Source organism: Numida meleagris, chromosome Z, assembly GCF_002078875.1.
Source record: "Numida meleagris isolate 19003 breed g44 Domestic line chromosome Z, NumMel1.0, whole genome shotgun sequence".
In the NCBI taxonomy this organism is placed as follows: domain Eukaryota; kingdom Metazoa; phylum Chordata; class Aves; order Galliformes; family Numididae; genus Numida; species Numida meleagris.
In genome coordinates, this window is record NC_034438.1 from 32706044 (window position 1) to 32727577 (window position 21534).

Here is a 21534-nt window from a genome sequence, read left to right on the forward strand (position 1 = left end):
TCAGGAACAATATAAAGATTGCTTTTTTACTAGTGTGTGTCCCACAGGGTTTGGACTATGAGATATTTCTGTATCTGGCTTTAGGTTCCTCTGAGCTTTTACATAATCAAATCAATATAGCTATGATTCACCCTCTGGCAACAACTGCTCCTTGCAAGTTGCTGCTGCTTCTTTAGTGACTAAAGAGGAAATAAATAAATAAGTAGAAAGAAACTTATTACAAATCCGTAAACATTGATTTGTTTGGTCTTAGATTTTACTTTTTTTAATTGCCAGGGAGAAGAAAAAAAAAAAGAAGAAGAAGAAGGAGGAGGAGGAAGGAGAATATATGAGTTCGTGGTCAATGGGGCAGACACGTGATTACTAGCCTGATACTTTGGGAAGAAAAAAAGTGGGTTGATAGGATTTCATGAACCAACATGAAGTATTGTCTAGACACAGACTGAAGGGCAGATTGGGTAAGAAGGGGCAGAGGCTGCAGAAGTCAAGGCAGGCATGAAGTTCAGAGATAGCAAAATTTGATTTTTCAATAGCATCACTGTATTGTTTGGATCTGCATCTTGTATGTTTTTAGTGGGAAGTTCAAAACACGAGTTGCCCATCTCAAGCTTCCAGGCGAGAAGAGGAAAACAAACAAACACACCAAAAAAATCCCGTAAAAATTAAAAATTAAAAACAAAACAAAAAAGCAGCTCAGAAATAAACATCCTGTCCACATGGGTCTCTTTATGTCACTCCACCTCACCATTCATGCTCCTTCCACCTGGCCCTCAGCGAATTCCCTTAATTCCAGAAATCCCCTCTCTGTCCCCAGGTCCTCTCTCTCCTGGTATCATATTGTTATTAGCACAAGTATTTTCCACTTACAGCTGCTGGTGCGGCACAGTGCTCTGGCACAGTCATCATATGCTGGTGGATGTGACTGGATGATCTCTCGGGATCATCTTGTCATGTTTTACCCTGGGCTGACATCTCTGTCGCACTGAAAGAAGAGACTGTGCTAAAAGACTGCTGCCTTTTACACAAAAGAACACCTCTCTTTTCGGGACCGTTTTAAGGGCGTGTGCTGTCTTGCAGGACTTTGGTGGAGCACATCTGCAGGGCCGACAGTGTTAGTGCAGGAAACTCATTCGTCTCTGTTCCCTACCAGCTCTCCCTCTTAGTGTGGCAGCCTGGACCCTCAGTGTGCCAGCCAAGCTCCCAGTGCTTTGTCAGCCCTGCGCTAGCTCCTGCCTGGCTGGCGATGCTCTGCCTGTGACAGCTCTGCTGGCGTTTGTGAAGTGCTTTGGGAGCTTTGGGCAGATGGTGTCACTGGCATTACCTTTTGGGGTTTCCGATCAGCTTTCAATAAAGAAAGGAGGAGCGCTGTCTTTCCTTCCCCTCCCCATCCCACTCCTGCTTTTGAATTCCTTTTTTTTTTTCTTATGAATTATGTTTTTTAAAAAGTAGCTCTCCTCTAATAAGATGCAGCATATCTGATGTTTTCCATGGCAGAAGGGACACAAAGCTCAATTTGCATTACAGTTCCATTCACTCCTAATATAAACTTTGTTACCTTCTGCAGAACCAGCAGTGAGCACATGGCCCCAGGTTTGGGTATTCCTCTGACTTAGAGAGGCACTGCTGTAAGAGTGCAGCTACCCTGGGAGAGCCCTGCAGCCCACATGTAATGGAACTGGCCAAGAAACTTCAACAATTATTTGCAAATCATTTAGTATGTCTCAATGCAAAAACCATTCCGTTTTTATTCCGCACATAGGCTTTGGCCAGATTATGAATATAGTCAAACAGCATTGTATATTATTCATTGAATTTCATTAATTTTAAGTAACAAACAGCTCTTCAACCATTATTGTTCAGTCAACACTGATAAGCATCCAGGCTGCAAGATGGATAATCTGTATCCATTAGAAGCCGTATAATTTTTAAACCTTGTGGTTTTTTCCAGGTGTCTGATGATCATCATTACTCAGAGCTAAGCACCTTTTTCCCTTTGTGTGAAACACACGGAAGACTTTTACTCCTTGATGCTGTGCACCTCAAGAGAGACTTAAACTTTGAATTCCTGGAAAACTAAAATTTAAATTTTAAAAACAGTGGTCTTTAACTTCCCAGCTCATACAGAGATACCGGCAACACTCCTTTGTGCAGCCATGTCCCTCTGTGCCCTGTCAAAACCTTCTTAGCAAAAATGCCTTGTTCTGGTGAAGTAGTTAACGGCTTTATCTTGACCACCAACAACACAGAACAAAGGGGTAACAAAATTAATGTGTTTTATTAGTTAGTTTTGTTTCACTCTCTTATAGCTTTTATCTTTGTTTTAGCAATATGGGGTTTCTTTTCCCAGTCCAGAGAAATCTCGTTCGTGTACGCATCAAAACATTTGATGGAATAAAAAAGTTATGTGCAAGATTCATTTGGTCTCTGCACTTCCAGGAATCAATGAGACACCATGGAGGCATGTTCCCAGCTGGGGTGAATTGCCATCCCCACCCTGAAGCCAGTGGACCAATGACAATTTAAGCCAGCCCACTCCTTAGTGTATGAGGGTTCAACTTCCTCCAACACACACATGCAATCAGAAAATACACTTTAAAAATCTAATAATACTTACTTGAGGCTTTTAAACTCCTGAGGGGTAGATAGATACAAGGCAGTAAACCAGCAGAGGGAAAGAAAAACAGTTAAAATAAACTAATAAAAAATCCTATAGGAAGGAAATGACACCCCCCACACACCCTACCTCCTCACCCTCCTCCCCCTTTAAAAGGGGAAAAAATTAGAAAGGGAGCTCAATTGTTGTGCTTGCTGTGGTGACTTGCCTGGAAATGAACCTATGAGTTGAAGGCATATGGTGCTTATGTTGGAATTGTTTTCTAAACAGACTTTTTGCCTGTGTGTCTTTTTCACCTCTTTCAAACATCTTGTGCCAAAAGCAGTAAAAACACTGCTGCATTAAACATAAATCAGGGCCCTGTGTCTGCAAAGGACCTCTGTTGTTGGAGGGGGGTTATTGGACTAGGGATGAAAGGAGACCTACCACCGCATTGATCTGAGGTGATTGTGTGGAGCGTATTCAGTTAGGATGCTTCTAGCTAGTTATGACAATGTGAAACATTCAAGCAATTAATGAACACATGCTTTGAGTAGAAAGGCATAACTAGGGATTTAACTGGATGCGTGTGTTTCTCAGACTAAATGTAGTCCAAAAGAATACGTTTTTATGCATTTCTTTAGATAAGGGAACTGAGCGTATATTATCTATTTGGAGTAACAGAGGTCTGTATTAACAGGCAAACGTGTATTTTTGCTATTTATAGGACAGCGTGAAACTATTTGTTAAGTAACTTTATGTGAAAGGAGCTATTCTCCAAGTTACCACAAATTCATTACACATTCAGGGTGGGGACAAGTTGCACTATATCATGGCTGCAAACAATTTTCAGAAGCCAGAATTTGAGAATTTGTTCCCCATGTTGTTAATTTGCAACTCCTTTAGCAAGATTTTAACTCTTCTGTACTAAAGGCATACTTCTTACATCTATAACCTCCTCAGGTTATAGAGGAGGTGGACATATCTGCTTCCTGCTTGCAACAGAAACCGTCAGTGCAAATGAAGGCTCTGTGGAAAATTATGCCAGCAGTTTATACAATTGCATATGTAGTGTGTGACCAATTACATAAGCTAATGGGTATGTATAACAACTGCAGAGAAAGAAATGAACAAATGTCTGGGGCTTTTATGTAGACTGTGGCTGGAAGCTATCTCAAAGTGAAAGTCTTTGCCCTTAAAGAATCCAGATATCTTACATAATTTTTTTAATGAGTGGGAATATTAATTTGGGCATCCTAACTGAAATTTCCAGTGCATTCAGCCTGCTATATTTCAATTGCAATAGTATTAAAGGACAACTCTTCCTTATCAAATCACCCTGTCAAAGGGTGGCTGGACTTGTGCAGGGTGTCACACAGACTGAGCACCACTTATAAAGGGCCTGGGAATTTTTTTCTGGGTTTGGAGACCAGGAGAAACACATCAAAATGTTACACCTCTGGGAAGGAGACTGGGGAAAGTACCAGCTCTGCAGTTGCTTCCTCCCTGTCACTCAGTTCTGTGTGGAAGACTGCTGAGGGACCTTCGCTGAGATTATGCTCAGTCATCTGTTGAGGCACTCTTCCTGCTTCAGGGGCAAACGCTCAGCTGCAGTGCTGCCAACCCTAGCACTGCCAGTGTCCCCTTGTGTGGGGGAATAATCCCATCCTCCTCACCACTGTGGATGGTGAATGCCATGTGCATTTGTGGATGTGCACTTTCCCTCAGGTGAGTGAAAGGAGGATGGATGCAGAAGAAGCAACTTTCATGTGCAGCAGTATGCAGACATGGCAACATGGCTATTCAGAAAGGAAGGTTGTGGTGGGGCCAGAAAGAAATGGGGCTCTGGCACTGGGCTCTTCAGCAGATCCTAGAACACCCATTGCTCCTGGAAACTCATAACCCCTCTCCTTCCACAAGGAACAAAGCCCAGGTGGAAACTCTGAGCAGAAATGTATAAAGTTTCCTTTCTTCAAAGTGCTTTTATTCTCTTGGCACAGGGACAAATTGTGCCTTGAGGGCCAGATCTGCAAGTGGATCCATATGGAGAAATCTTTATGTGTTGGGAACATCATTCAAGTCAACGGGATGCAGTGAGGGTACAGAAGCTTGCCAGGCCCAAGCAGCAATTTGAAAAGTGTTTTGTGTTCCTTCAAGGTAAAAGGCATACTATAAACCTAAGCAATAATTCTTTTAATAAGAAAACTATTGTGCTTGTTCTTTTAATGGCAAAATGTAAGGGAAGACCAAAACCTACGTGGCTGCCCTTATTTCTATACACTAAAAAAGGTTTATTTCTCTCCAGCAGGTGGAAGGAATTTTATCTTGTATTTTGAACTGCAAGGGAAAATATAATCCAATGGATAGTTTACCCATACCACAGGTATCAGAAAGAATACAAGTTCCTAGGAAACATAACTGTACAGTAAAACTGAAGGTGTTCCAAGCAGTACAAGCCATGCCATGTCTGTTCATGGGACAAAATGACAAATTCTTTTCACAAAAAACCCCACCAACTCCAATAAATTGTTACTGAGTAAACTTGAAGGTAAATTTAAAGAGATCTGGTTGTGGCATTTGAGAGCAATGTGGGACCATAAAGATTGTACTGTATATATTACCTTCGTATTTCATATGTGCTGTTGTTGGCTGCAACCTGACCCGATGAAATGAGCGTAAATCTGGGAATCAGAAACTTTTGTGATTTTACTCACTATTCTGTTTATTTGCTCTATCATCGTAAGTGACTAAAATTATTCACCAGAGGTCTTATTTGTAGTTGCCTGTTTGATACACGTACAGTCATTTGCAAGACAACTGCATAAAGTTTGAAAGTGGAAACTGAAGGCTTGACGGCACCCCTCATCTGCATAAAGCTGGCCCTGAAACTTCCCTAGCAGTCTGCACTGCAGGGGCCAAGGCAGCCTCCTGGGCCTGCCCTAGAGGCAACACAATCAGCATGCAAGTTAGATTCCCCCTCAATTTCCTACTCAAAACTGTAAGACGAGCTTAGACTTCACATCATCTAACTTGGTCTGTATGATGACAGCAGTGTGAGAGGGATTCTTGATTTCTCTTTTCCGTCAAGCATCACGGGGACCTTTTATCTAGTGAGAGGCTAAAAAGGGTACTATTAATTGAATTAATTGAATAATTAATTGAAATGGCACAGTAAGTGCCATTTTATTAGATGCCTATCTCCAACAGAAGTCTTCCCTCCGCAAGTCCGCATTTCCCTGCAAAATGCCTGCTCCCATTGCACATGTACAACAAAACACATGCTGGTTTTTGACTTCAGCAAAAGCAGGACTGAGCCTGAGAAAGCTGCTGAGCTTACTTTGGTACATAATTTAAGTCCATCCCTCCCTGGAATGGAGAGGCACCAGATGGGTGGTAGTGGTTTGGAGGGAATGTGTACCCTGCAGTCAGTTTTTTTTTTTTCTGTTGCCTGCTCTTGACCTTTCAAGAAGTATGTTAAAATGAGTACAATCCAAGAAGACATATTGTATATAAAATGAATGACAGCTCCTAGCGCCACCAAGAAAATCAAACCCTTTGTTTATTTAAGATTTTAAAAAATACATCTGGGATTAGAAGTCACAGAGTTATAAATGAGCTCCCCGACCACCACCAAAAAAAATAATTGTAATAAAAATAATGGTACCATATTCCCTGATAAACTAGTGCCAGAAAAGCTCTTGGGGATCAAGTTTTTGTCAGTCCCCAGCTTTTACCAATTTAAATTCTTGGCAGCATATTAAAAAAAATGTAGAAGGTATTTGAGACTGCAATCCCTCAGGTACTAAATCTAGTGTTTCCTGGCACTAGATAAATGTTACTGGAGTTAAAACCCAGCACCATACCACCAGATCTCTGTAGCTGTTCATATTTATACTTAACAGACAAATATGTCATGCTTTCAATATCCCTTTACATGGCCAATTTTTTCTCACATTTTTTTTTCTCTGATAAAAACAAAGGTGAGAAAGTTCCAAGTAGTGGCTGACATCAGCTTATTTTTGTTTGCATTTTAAATTTCTGGGACACACCTTTTCTACCCTGAAATTGTTGCTTTATTCTGCTTTTCAGTTAACCTACTTGGTAGCAGAAAAAGGAGGAAGAGCACATTACCTGCCAGGTATACACATTTCCTCAGTAGACCCAAGCAGGTTTTCCACTCAAAGTTTTTCCAGTCAATGTTGGAGACAAGAGGTCGTGCAGGATCTCATCCCAAATCAGACTGCTGTGCTGCAACAGAATCAGTCAGCTGTTCTCCTCCTAACACCAGATACTGAGTGCTGTTTGTGTTCCAGTCACACCTTTCCCTTTTTCTGCTTTGCCCAGGCTTTTCTCTGTCACCCAAGTCCAGAGATTTTTAATCAAAATTCAGGGAGAGTCCCTGTGCTGAGGCTTCCCGAGTTCAGGAGAGACCTAGGCTCTCTCACCCTGCTCTGGAGGGCTGTCGCTCAGAGTACAGTCACACCTGAAGACAACTTTGAAGACTAAGTAGACAGTCTGACCTTGCACCATAGACGTGAACCATAATATTACAGCTAACTTCAGGGCAGGTCCACAGTGCCTCTTCTGAAGACTCTCTTTGTTCCTTTTTTTCCAAACTTAGGTCTTTACCTTAGTGTAACAAGCACCTGCCATAGTCTTTCATACTGCCTGATCAGACTATGCTATTCATTCGTTTCACACTTCTTTATACAAGACACCTTCTTCTTTATACAAGACACCTTCCTTAAATGCTATTCTTTCTATGCATTTCTGAATCTTCAAGGACTTTAGCCAGAGTTGCTTTCTGTGTAAACTGAGCCTCTTCATCAAGTAAAGAATTCAGTTTCCAATATCCAGTCATGGTTTTCACCTTACGATCCTTCACTCTGAAAATGGAACCACCACAACCAAACATAAAAAAACCATTAAATGCCCGACTATTGGCAAGACCAACTATTCCATATATTCACACCGTGCTGGCAAAAACAGTGATTCAGCTCCATTAATTTTTCCACCAAAAAAATAATGAAACCAACAAGCACAGTGAACAGAAAATATATCTGAAGTCACTTCTACATCAAAGTTTTCACATTCTATTCTCATTTCCATTCATGCATCCTCAACACTTTCATATCCATGGAATTACACAGAATATAAATTAAGAAATAGAGTGACCCATATAGCTTCTTAGCTCCTGCTTGTAAAAAAACCAGCGCTCGATACTACTTGCATTGCCAGTACTCAGTGTCTTGATCAGCAGAATCCTCTGAAGGGGAGAAAAACAGAACCACGTTTCTGAAGGATTACATCTTTCCCCCAAAAGGATATTTATCTGCAGAACTGCACCTTTGGAACCACTCAGGGGTTGAGTCCCTGGCTCTGAAGATAGAGTCTGGCCTTTTGCAGTCTGTTCTGTGCCTATACTTTTTTTGCTGTGTGCCTTGAGATACACTCCTGCAAAATGAAAAATAGAGAGAAAAGACATGTGAATCCAGCCCAGGAGTCCTGAAGGAGGGGAGAAAGGTTGGGTATGACCGGATGGTTATGTATTTTCTATACTATATTCAGCTTGATATCGATCTCACCCATTCAGTGGACTAAACATGAACCTAATAATCAGATCCTTCTTAAGCCTTGTGCTTCCCCGGTAATTGACTTTCGCATATTGATTAAGATGTTGATGTGTCCCAGTATTTCTCAGTGGTAATGCAGCTGAGAATGGGCCTCCTCTCCCTGCATTCTCAGCACTCTCTGTACTGCTGTCACCACACTCCCTTTAATGGATAAAGCTGTCATCCTGAAGCTAGAATGTCTTGCAGGCAAAAAGACAAAATTAACTGTTCAATAATTTATGGGACATGGAAAAAACTTTACCCAACAACTTCAATTGATTGCTGTAAGTGTTTTGACTGCACTTGCCTGCTTTGCATAAAGTCAGCTACTTTGGAGAGTCTGATTTCCATTTACAGTAGTTTCTTGGCCCCCTCCACTATACAAGATTTTGAAGAACTGTGCCTTGCTTCAAGGGATTTTCCTGTATTGCACAGACCTGGTATTTTTTTCATTTCCTCATAGTTTTATGAGAAAATCAGAATCTTCAGTGAGAGATGGATAGTGAATTTAATAAGCAGAGATTAAACTCAAGTGATATATTTTGGGGCTGTCCAGTTTTTTAACTCCGGCACCACAGAAACAGACACTTAGTCGACTATACTAATTGTATAGACATATTCAGGGAAAACTTTTATTGTTTCAGGCTAATAGTTATTGAAATATTTTATCAGTGCAGAACCCCCCTGAACTGAGGTGGTGGACACAGTCCAGCTCCTGGAGATGTGAGTTCATATCACAAAAGCAAACCAATAGAGTTTTAGAAATGTCTATGTAGCAAATTATACCTCTTCTCAGAAAGTCTGTTGTTGTCATTTTGTTAGATAAGCTGGTACTTTTGCTGTATCTTGTATTGATCAGTGGCAACAAGAACTTCTCCAGAGCATTTTATTACATTTTATTATTGCCAGCGTCTTTAGAAACAAAGTACTCTCTCCCATCTGGCTGTTTCTTTGTAAAATAAGTTTTATTTTTCTTCTTTTGTTGATGGTGGTGATAGTGGTGGTGACATTTCATAGAATCATAGAATCCTTAGAGCTGAAAGAGACCTTTAAAGGTCATCTAGTCCAACTCGCCCTGGAATGAACAGGGACATCCACAGCTAGATCAGGTTGCCCAGGGCCTGATCCAGCCTCGCCTTGAAGGTCTCCAAGGACGGGGCATCCACCACATCACTGGGCAACCTGTTCCAGTGCCTTACCACCCTCACTGTAAAAGAGTTTTTCCTTATATCTAATCTAAATCTACCGTCTTCAAGCTTGAAATCATTTCCTCTTGTTCTGTCACAACAGATCCTGCTAAAGAGTCTGTCCCCTCCTTTCCTGTAGCTCCCCTTTATATACTGACAGGCCGCTATCAGTACACCTCGCAGCCTTCTCTTCTCCAGGCTGAACAGCCCCAGCTCTCTCAGCCTGTCCTCGTAGGAGGGGTGTTCCATCCCTTGGGTCATTTTTGTGGCCCTCCTCTCGACGTGCTCCAACAGGTCAATGTCTCTCACATTTCTTCTTATTATATTTTCTTTTTATTCGTGAACTCAGTGTTCATGGAACAGGAGAAGCATAATGTTTAGCGAAAGTCAGGCACAGCAGAAAGAAGAATGGTGGACATTCTTCTGAGATGTACATATTTTTAATATATTTCCATTCTGTCTTACAATCACTTTCTGTATACTCAGTGATGTTTATTGTTTTCATGGTGCATAAATTCACAGTAATGAAAATATGTTTCTATTATGCAGTGAAAAGAATCACAGAATCATAGAATAACCAAGATTGGAAAAGACCTTCAAGATTATTTAGGCCAACTATTCAAAAGCTTAAGGAATCTTCTATGAAACATGCTAACCAATCCAAAGGATTCAGTCCTTGAGAAAGGAAAGCAAATCTGTCATCTTCTAGATGTGTCAGAGACGATGAGGCATCAGAATCTAATGATCAAATACATACCCACATCTGCTCAATTTTGGACTGTTGTAGCACTGTTGAATTTCTCTGTCTCAAGTCCAGATGATCACACTTTCTTAGTTAACAAAGGTGTAATTACATTGATTTCACTATTTATCCAAAGTGTAGTTTTGTAGTGAATCTTTAAGATGTGTACAAAATACAATAACAGCTGTATCTGGAGTTCTGTCTGTAGTATTAATTTCTATTGATAAGAAATTAGCATATCAAAGTCTTACACTTCTAATGGGTGTTGGACCTCAAACAGTAGGAAAATGTCTTTAAGATTTCATGTTCTTGACTTGCTGCTCTCAAAAAGGAGCAGCTGGCCACAACCTGCAGTGAAGCGAAGACCATGGAAGATCTAAGAAAGCTTGCCACAAGAAAAGAAAAATCGCTTTTTAGGTTTTTTTAATGGTCAGTATCCAAAGAGTTAACACATGGTTATCTAGGGCCACATCTAGAAAAAACTGTATGTGGTACCCGCAGTGTGAAGAGAAAATCAAAACAGAATAAAGCAAATAATGAAATCATATCCAGTCATGTTTATTTGCTTTTTCAAGTTTCAAGGTGTTAATACTGTGTTTCTCAGTACATTCCCAGAATCTTTCCCAGATGAAGACACAAATACACCAGCATTTCCTGCCTCTATGTACTATATTTCCATTTGTTCTCCTTTGAGAAACTCTTTCTAAACAGACCCTCCAAGTGGGTGGATGTGTTGATTTCCAGTTTATTGTAGTGCTCAGTAGTTCAGCACCAGCCGTCAGAATTTTCAGTAGTCTCTGCAGTTTGCTGCAGAGCCTGTTCAAAGTCCAGGCCTCTGGAAGGATCCCCAGGAGGACTACAGCTGGGCCTGTTTGGATATCAAAGTCCAAATTAAAAATTTATGCCAGTGTTTGAAAAATATCTGACCAAAATCTTGGTATGGATTAAATCTCCCTTGCCATGCAAGCTTTTCCAACTGGGACTTGAGGATTTATTTTTAAAGTGAAGAAAGGACCCAAATAGTTGCATAAGCTTATTCAGGTCAGATGTTTGTTAGCTAAATTATCACTGGTAATAAGACCTTTTAGACCTCCTGAGGAGGCTGAAAAAGCTCTGTTTTTCTCTTGCTTTCTCTCTTCATTTTTCCTTCCTTCCTTCCTTCCTTCCTTCCTTCCTTCCTCCCTCCCTCCCTCCCTCCCTTCCTTCCTTTCCTTTCTCTCTCCCTTCACTTTCTTTCTGTTTTCTACTTAAACTCAGAACTCACAGGGAATCAGTTGCCTACAACTTAGCACAAAAGGATGTCCATTTATATTGGTGGAATAAAATTCTTGTACCTGCCAGCAATATAATTCAAAGTTAAACATCAGAAATAGAGCAATAAGATTACATTTCTGGAATAATTTCCCAGGCCCTGTGCTTCACAGCTGAGCTGAAAGAGGACATGAGCTTGCTCTGCCACCTTTTGAAATGACTCTTTGGGGGAGGGCCAGAGGATGAGCTTGAGCTAACAAGGGACAACTGAGAAGTCTAAACCAATTGTGCTTTAGTTGATAATAACTTATTCACATCTTCATGAAAAATGTTGTTTAGAGCTACTCACGTCTGCTGTGGAATTACAGAAAATAGTTACAATTTTTTGTGAAGTGACTGTGGGTTAAGCAGGGGACATTACTGTACCTTTCAAATCTTATTTTGATTCCTTCCTTCAGTAAGCAAAGATCACAATTAACCAATTATTTTGCAAGGTTGGAGGTAAAGAATATCTATGTTAACCCAGTGGGATTCATCCATGATATTCATAAGACAGTAGTGGATCCTCAGATTTAGCCTGATTTGGTGATTTTCTTTAGAAGAAATACCTAAAGTTTGTGGAGAGCTTTTGCTCATATGGTCACAGAATTCCCCTGACTTTGTCTTGCTCCATTAAAAGTCTCCATATACTCTGTGTGATCGACTTAAGTTTGTTTTGAACATACCTCACACTAGTTCCATTTGCCACTCCCTTGTTTTTACCTTCAAAGAGAAGAACTGATTACTATCCACCTCCTCTGTGTCACACTGATTTTACAGATAAGAGAAGGAAGGGATTCAAATCTGCACTGGAATAGTATTTGATGGCCACATATGGGGTTCAGACTAGACAGGCAAATACATCTGGCTTGCAGCTATGTCTAGAGTAGCTTAGTGCTCTGTTTTACTGAGTGAGCACAGCATCCAGTTCAAGAAGCCTGTAGCTCCTTCTTTGTCCTCCTTGCCAAACCGATGCAGACTTTTCTGTTCCTCTGGGTGGGTCTGAACAGCTGCAGCTGTGTGCCCTTGGGCAAAAGGATGCCACCATCTTACTGGGGTTCTGCAGAGCTTTCTGGGTGCCCATGAGAGATCCTTGTAAGTATTTCTCCCAGGCAGCAAACGGTATCACAGAGAAGGGGAAGCACCACCACGGGCATGCAAAGGAGCAGCAGTAAGTCTGCTGGGCACAGTTTGAGGCCCTTCAGCAGGAGGGTGGTTCACAAGGATGCAGAGATATCTCCAGCATGAGTCCTTACCAGTGTGGGCCAGAAAACAGGAGCTCTACAAGCCACTCCCTCTTATGACCATTTGCCATTGCCAGCCACTGCTGTACTGCCTCCAGGTACCTTTACAAATAACACCAATGAACACGAGTATCCAGGCAGTTCGCTGCATTGTGCCATGCACGTGCATACGCAGCTGTGCATGAAGTCTGATCGTACCCAGAGAACCCCAGCAGCGGTGGCATGTGAACCCTAACCTGCACTAATCACTGACCTATCAGGGGAGGGTGAGGAGGGCAAACAATATGGTGGGCCTGTGGATGGTAAGAAGTAATAGGTTCTGTGTCAGTGCTGTGGCTACCTGGGAGGTTTTTCATTTGTTTTAATTTTTTTTCATAAGGCAGGATGTACTCTGCATCTCCTCTTCCATACCATGATAATGAACACTCTCTTAACAAGCACACAGGCAGAAACCCAGCATGCAGACTGGTGGCCCAAAACTGTATGGCGGAGAGGGTTTATGGCCCTCATTTTTACTTACTCTGCTTCTGCAGACACAGGAGGATGATGCTGCAGGGAAATTCTCTTTGTTTCTCACATGCCTCTGAGGGCCAAACCAGAACAAAGCCAGTGTTTATGTTCCCTGTCTTTCTCTGAGTAATCCACCCCAGGCCATGGCCCAAGCAGGGCCCCTGGGCGCGCTTTGTCTCTCTGGTGGACTCAGAGGGATTCCAGCTGGCCCACGCAGGCTGGGGTGGTCTGCCCCTCCATCCTCTGACAGGCCTGCCCTAATCTGAGCTGGCCTATAAACAAGAGGCATGGGGGTGGGAAGCTGTCTCCCTGCTCAGTCATGGGCCTCTGCCAGGTTGAAGATGGACCAATAAACAAGGGGTGGGGGCTTTCCTTGAGCGCTGTGACTGCACTTTGGCTTACTTGAGCCAGCTCCCAAAGAGAAGGGATGGGCTGCTTTTAAATGTTTTCTTTTGCTTTCTTGTCTCCCTATAGGGCTGGCAGCCTCTGGAGAGCTGTTACATGTGGGGTGGTGTTCAGGGCTTACTGGCTAGCAGCCTGTCTCTCTCAAGCCAATTCAGCTTGCTTGCACTTGACAACAGGAAAAGGTTTCTGCACATGACAATAATAAAGTATTTTTGCACTTTATTGCGTGTATCTCCACTCTGGACTGCAAACCCATGGGGATAGTCTTTATTTCTTTTATTTCTCTTCTTTCTCCTTCTCACCATTCCTTACGGAGCACAGAGGGGCAATGCCTGTCCTACTCTTTGAGTAAGCTGTAAGTTTCTGAAGGGAGGCACAGCAGTTCAAAGAAACAAGTCTGGTAGGGCTGCTGGATAAAGAATATGTATTGGTATATAAGAGCACAGAGCAAGATGGAAGATGACGAAGTTACAGAGGTGAGGCAAGAGAGACTGGCCGCTTTATGTACATGTACATCCAGCATTTTGGTGTGCATGGAGTGGTTGTTCATTCTTTCAGGTGGAAGATTCTCTGAAGCAGTCACTTTTCTGAGGAGAGAAAGGAATCATCCACTGTCCCACTCCACTGCAGCTGAATGGTCACAAATACAGTTATTGCTTTTTAAAAAATATTATTATTTTTTCCAGATGGGGAGGTTCTACTCTGATGGAGCAGGTAAACATGACCCAGAGGAGTCCTGAACAAGAGGTATGGATATCATGAACTACCTGCAACTGGTTCTCTATTAGGCTTGCTGTGATTGGCATTGTGGGGACCTCTGGCCTGTGAACCCTGTGTCAATTGCACAGGAGTGTGCCTCTGCATAAAGATGCTGAAGTGGCCACTGTGTACATGGCTAGTGTGGCTTGCTGTACATTTCTTCATGCAAGATGGTTGGTCCATCTTACAGAGAATGTTTCTTGTGATGAGAATAACTGCTGCAGCCCTGAGCAGAAGTAGGATAGCAACATGGTAGGATAGCAAAATTGTTTGATTTTGAAGGGACCCTTGAAGGTCATCTCATCCAACTCCCCTGCAGTGAAAAGGGACACCTACAGCTCCATCAGGTTGCTCAGAGCCTGGTCCAGCCTGATCTTAGATCTTCCTGATGAGCCCAGCATGGCCCAGTACTTCCTTATGATCCCAGAGGTGAACAGCCACCTGCCTCCTTTTCTCTCTTTTCTCTGCACTTACATGGATACTGAATCTTCCTTATCGTCACTGCTTGCTGAAACCTAGTGACAAGCCAGTTCTGAGACTCTCCTTGCTGCCTCAATTCTGCCTCTTTGCCAAGGAACTGAATTACCCTTTTTCATTTTTCATGACCCAGCAGTTTGCAGCAGATGGAAAGAGATGGTCACAAGCTAAGCCTTTCCAGTATGAGTCTTAATGGAATGGGAGTGGTTGGGAAGGGGGAACAAATTCTTTTGCCCAAGTGGCTTAAAAGAGTTGTGCAGTTACAGGGCTGCTGGCTAAAGCTGGACAATGACAGAAAGGAGTTCATGAGGATAGGATAAGAAAGTAGTATACTGACTACTGAAAAAGTTTATGGTAACAAACACATGAAATGTACTTCACTGGAAAGAAGTACTATCCTTGTTGGTTTTCATAAAGTTAACTCTGCTCACCTTTCAGCACATCTCAGCATTCCAGGATGCAGAAGGGTTTTGATAATAAGGCATTCCTTCCAAATCTTCATTATTTGTTGTGAACTCCTGGGACCTTGAATACTCATATTCTTGCCTCCTTTTGGTTTTATGTTAAAAAAAAAAGAAAAAAAGGAATTAAGGAACATAAATTATTCTCCACTTAAAAAGCCAAAGCCTGTCTTTCTTCTCACTTCACTATCTTTACTTGCAGGGGGACCATAGCAGCCAGACTGGGCTGCATCAGTAGTCAAAGGTCTTAAATTGAGCAATTGATCAGAAACTTGCTGGGACATCTATGTATTGCAACCTTGACAGACTAATCATGTCATTGTCTTTGTCCTCTGGAGGGAGGTGGCTACAGCTCAAGAAGGGACTTGGTGAGCAGAATAAGGCAATCCATTCTCAACTTCCCCAACTTCTTGTTACTTCAGTAGTGTGCAAAAGTGTATATTATTCTAGCTTCCTTGGGGGTCCCACCTTTTCTGGGAAATAGCAGATGCTGCTTCTAAACCAAAGGTACAGAAAATCTACCTTTTCTTGTGAGAGAAGGGACACAATATTTCTTAGTGTATTGTATCTCTGAATTACCTGTTTTGAGATGCATAAAACAAATGAAGGAGTTTAAAAGCAGCAAAAGAAAAGAAAGCCTGCATAAGAAGGTGGGCCTTTGGTGTACTGTAGGCAACCCACTACAGATCTCTGCATGAAAGCAAGTCACTATGTAGAGATGATTTTGATAAATGCAGAGTAGGACCAAGAGTCATTTTTTATACTTTTTTCTTGTCCTAATCTTTGCACAACTGCCTGCACTCCAACCACCCATGAGCCCTTGCCTCTCTTATTCTGTGGGAACAGCAGCAGCCCTCTCTTGCCTGGCAGCATAGCAAGCAGGAGCTGCGTGAGTGCTCTTTTCTCACCACTTCTGCCTAAATTGAATGTACTCCAGTGAGGTGGATGGAAGTGTCTGGCCATTCAGGCTTGATCTGGCTGACTGTTGCTGGCTGGGAAAACTAGAGTAACGCTGGAGACAAAAGAGCTGATACCTTCATAGCTGCAAACATCAGAGGCGGCAGGAACTGCATACCAGAACTCAGTATAAATTATTATCTTTTGCAGTTGTCCTACACCAGATGATCATCTTTGTTACTGCTCATGTAGAACATCTGCAAACATATGTAACCTGAGGTTCAACAAGCTGATAGGCTTGGCAGATAAATGCACATTCTTGACTGTGAGTCTTAGCTCATCTCGCAAGTATGATTGCAGTGGTACAGCACTGGCCAGATTCTGATCTCATTTACACCCTTGCCAATACAGAGTAACTCCTCTGATACCAAAACGTTGGTCTAAAACTATCCAACTGTGGCTTTCACTGAAGTTTCATTGATGCCCATTGTGAGGAAGATACTGTGTATCCTACATGAAGGACTGTGTGATGAACTGTTAAGCAATGCACAGGCTCCAGTCTGGACTGTTTAAAAATCTGGGAGATTTAGTACATTTCTGATCCTGTGGCTGTGCTCTTTTTTTTTTTTTTTTTTCCTTTTTTCCACAAATATCCATAGTAACATTTTGCCAGGTCTGACAGTAGATGGAATGCTCTTCTGGACATTTATGGGTGAGGCTTCTGATCTGTAGATGTAGGATACACAAGAACATCATCAGAGTTGACAGCCCAGATGGTATTCAGAGCTCCCTATTCCAAATGCTTCTGCTGATGCAACGTGCACAAAGGTGCCCAGTACTCACCATGCACTTTCTTTTTGGTCCTCAGGAGGTTGACTGTAAAATCGCAGAATAATTGAATAATAGTCATAGAATCATAGAATGGTTTGAGTTGGAAAGGATCTTAAAGCTAGATCCCAGTTCCAACTAGTAAATCACAGCCGTGATTTACTTTACACTACATCAGGTTGCCCAAAGCCCCATCCAGCCTGGCCTGTTCCAATTTAGACTCAGTTGTGACTTAGTAAAATGAGACTAAGTGGCTTAAGATACTGATGTACTATACAAGCTTCTTCTATACTTTTCTGTTCTGGCCTCTTCAGTTCAGACTGAGATTGAAGATCAGCACAAGAGTTGTTTGTTTTTGGAGACAGGAATGCTGCAACACTATAGAAAAACTGAAGAAAAGACTAGAGAAGAGCAAATGAAGAATGAAAAGAATAGGAGGAGTGTGGAAAAAACTTTATAGGCTCGATGGAGAGGAGGAGTAGAAGAAAGACAAGAAAAAAACTTCACAGGGTCAGACAGAATCTGATACACTTCGACAAAAGCTTCAGCACACTCGAAAGGTGTTTTCTAAACCTTCTAGCCTTGTAACATTTTCCCATCAATAGTCGAGAGGTGAAATGATTTATGAATACACATGCTTACACAGTTCTCTGTGAGCATCTTGATAAGGTAAATATATCACTCAGCAGGAAGCTACATTGCATACTAGTCTCCTTCCTCAGAGAGAAATTCTGTGTTGTGGGCCTCAGCTAGCCCTTTCTGACATACACAGGGCGTGAAGTTTTGTTCTTCATTAAAAAATGTCCCATCGAGATGTTTAAACACAGATCTCCCTGTAAGGGTGAACACCCTGAATTGCCCTCCATCCAGTTCTTCTCCATTTAATTGGTATAAAGCAGCTTCCCCTTGGCTACTTCCTCCCTTGAAATTACACAAGTAGCCTCACTAGAAAGGCATAGGTAAACATTTTATACTGTGCACCATGTGGGTTAGGAGCACAGCTCCCATTAACCAGAGCTGGAATCATGCAGCTGATTTTCCCCTCACACTGTGCTTGAAGCATACCCTACAGGATGCAGAGACTGGGCTCCCAAGTGCCACCTTATGAAGAAGGTGTGGAGCACTTTCATTTAATACTGCATGTGTTTCCATTAGCAGAGTCAATTGCTCTCCATCCTCAGTTTTAAGACTCCCTGTTTCTCTCTATTACAGCTATGTTTCCAAATGCCGACCAATCCTCCCTAGTCCTTCCATCTGAGCCTGCAAGGTTTTGATGATATAACACCATAGTATCTTGGCTTTCATTTGGTTTAAACTTTTTATTTGCAATTATAGATGTGCTGAACGCTGAGCACTCCTATTTCTTATGAGCTTAGTGCTGCTTAGGAAAGATAATGCACCTAGAGGATTGCCAATTTGGGGTGGCAACTTAGGGGGTGTCAGTTGAGCAGTGGCCAGCATATCCTGAAACCTTCAAAGCACATGGAGGAAAAAATGTGGCTGCTACTTTGATTGAGAGCAACTGTTCACACACGTGGCTCCTACAGAGTAGAAAAATTTATAGATACATAAAATTTATGTATCTATGTAAATTATAAGCTAAAACTAGAATACGTTCATCCCGTATGTAAAAACAGAGTTGTGGTTACACTCTGTGGTCAGTTACTACTCTGGGAAGTGGTGTCTTAGATACCTGTGTGGTACGATATAATAATTGCCAGACATTGGCTTTCCTCACTTCCATTTTTACCACAGAGCTATCTTGTCCCATCTAGGAAACTTACAAAATAAAATTCTATGCAGTCTGCACAAGTGAGGTTGTGTCACAGCAGGTAAAAACAAACTTGAGTTTCCATTCGTGAAAAAATCTTAAAGAATTTTTAAATTCTAATTCAAAATTTTAACTTTCAGAAAATTAAAATGTCCTATTTTTCTAATGCTTTAAAAAATAAAAAATATTCATAACAAGGTTTTACTAAAAAAAAAGTCAAATTCTACAATTTCTTAAATAGGACAAGTGCCTTCCTTTAAATTTCAGTTCAATTCTAGATTAGAACTAATTAGAATACAAGATTGCGTGAACATATGAAGTGAACCAAAAGTAATCAAAATGACAGAAAACACCATAAAAATATTTCTACTTGATTGGCATGATGCTCGTCAGCATTATCAAACCGCAACAGTGAGAGAAAAACACTTTCACTTTTTAAAATGCAAAATGTCACTGAGGTAAAGTTGTTCTTGGAAGGAGTTTTGATTTCTTTTTTTAACCACATTCCTTAACAGAAATTTCTAATAATTATTTTCACCAGCTTAATCTAGAACACAACTGCTGTGAAATTCTATATATGACCAATGTTTCACATGTAAATCTTTGCTACCTCCTTGCTGATCCTGTTTTTTGTTTTGAACTCTTTGCTAATAAGTAATGAAAATGTTACAGCCTTACAGCTTGTTTTGTGGTTGCAATTACGTAATCATTATTAATGAAGCAACAATGTCAAAACTGTGTGAAACCAAACTCACATTTAAGCACTTACAATAAACAGATATAAAACAACAGATGTCTCAGTTTTTGTTCTCCAATGATTTCATCCCTTGTTAAAAATAAACGTCTGGTTTAAAAAAGAAAAGGGCTTTTCTCCACTCTTACAAATTAATTGAATCCAGAGATTGGTGTTACAACTAAAGAGTTCTCTTTATTTTTTTTTTTTCTTCCCAAAATTTGTTTGTGGGGATACTTTTTTTTTTTTTTAGTTAGCAATAAATTCACTTCAAAGCCATCCAGGAATCCTAGGAAGTCAATGGTCATTTACTCCAGCTGAAGCCTTGGCCCCTGATCCCAGCCAGAGCTGCAGCCAAATGCCAGGCCTGCCTCGGGACTGGAACACCCTGAAAAGCTTTTAGGATGTTTTAGAGATGGTTTCAGTCCATGGTTTTGGTTGATCCAACTGATACCTGTCAGTTGCAAATATTGGTTCAGATTTGGGTCAGAATTTGTCGATAGGTGCAGCGAGGTCTGTAGATCTCTGGAACCTTAGAAAGCCAGCACTCTTTTTTATGCACACATCAAACGTCCAGATGCTTATTTGAACCATCCACATCTGTAGAGTCTGCAAAACTGGGCTGGAAATTTAGTTGGAATAGGTTTTCCTGCAAGATTTCATAGACTTCATAGCTGAACTTGTGGCCAGAAATACCAGAGCTTCTTTTGGTATTTGAGCACTTTTTATTCCAGTGCTAACTAGAAATGTGTAGGTTAAATTTAATGAGTGGGTGGGATATGCAAAAAATTTAAAACTTCACAAAGATTTAGATCCAGTGAACAGACCCTGTGAACAATAGAAATACTCAATAGGAAACTAGAGCACTATTAGCTATTTTTGAAGCAAAGAAAAATATGTTAGAAGTTGGATAGCTTTTCAGTTCTTCAGAGGATAAAGCAATGTTGTCTTTAATGCAAGATCTTTTTAAAAAATTATTTTATTTAAAAAAAGCATAGAAAAGCACTTGCAAATTTTGTTCAACTCTAAGTGAATGTCAGTGTCCAAATTTAGGATTTGGATGATATTTTTTTCATTTGCAAACCCCTCTGGCACTGGAACAAGTGCAAAACAACAGTCTGTGCACTTTATTGCAAGTCTTGCACAATTTTAAAAACACAAGCAAAGGCTCTTGCAAATTGCATTCTGAGTACATAGCTCATTTATGCTTACAGCACTATAAGCAATGACAAGATGTTTTGAACAATCTGTTTTCTCAAATTAGATTAACATCATCGAGAAGCACAATCTGCTCATTGACACCAGAGGGACAAAAAAAGTCAGTGTTTTCTATCCTCCTTCAGGACCTTGCTTTGGCGTTAGATATCCACTGTCTATGTCATCAAGAAGGATGCAGCACACTTTTAGAGCTGCTGTACTTTAGAAGATACACTAGGCTCCACACAGCTCTTATGGTAATCAAGCACCAAAAATACAACAGCAAAAATACTGTAGCTCAGGGTCCTTACCATACCACATGTTACATGCAATCCACTTTTCAAGGTGATGGGCTAACAAAATTGCCTACCACATTTGTCTGCACTCTCATAGCGCTGCATGACACACCTTAAGTGACTGTTTCAAAAGGATTCACACAAAGCTTCATGAGTATGGAAGATGTTTGTATACAGCTATTGAAATATTTTCCTGCATAGTGCCTTCTGCCATGCAAACACAGACCTTCCCTCTGTAGCTGAAACAGACAATACCTTCCCTTTTGTGTAGACACAATTACATTAAGTTTGTGCATTGTACAGGTACTCATCTATTCACACTTGCACTGTCAGTCCTGATAACTACCAACTGCTTTCAAAATTTCATATTACATACTTTCCATTGCAAACATGGTTTTTCTCATCTGACAAAGCAAAGTCAAACTGCAGGAAACTGCAACTGAGTGTTACCTATGGCTCAACCCTTAATCAAAATGAAAATAGGTGATTACTTTCTGTTTTTTTCTTATTTTCTTTTTGTTTGTTTGTTTGT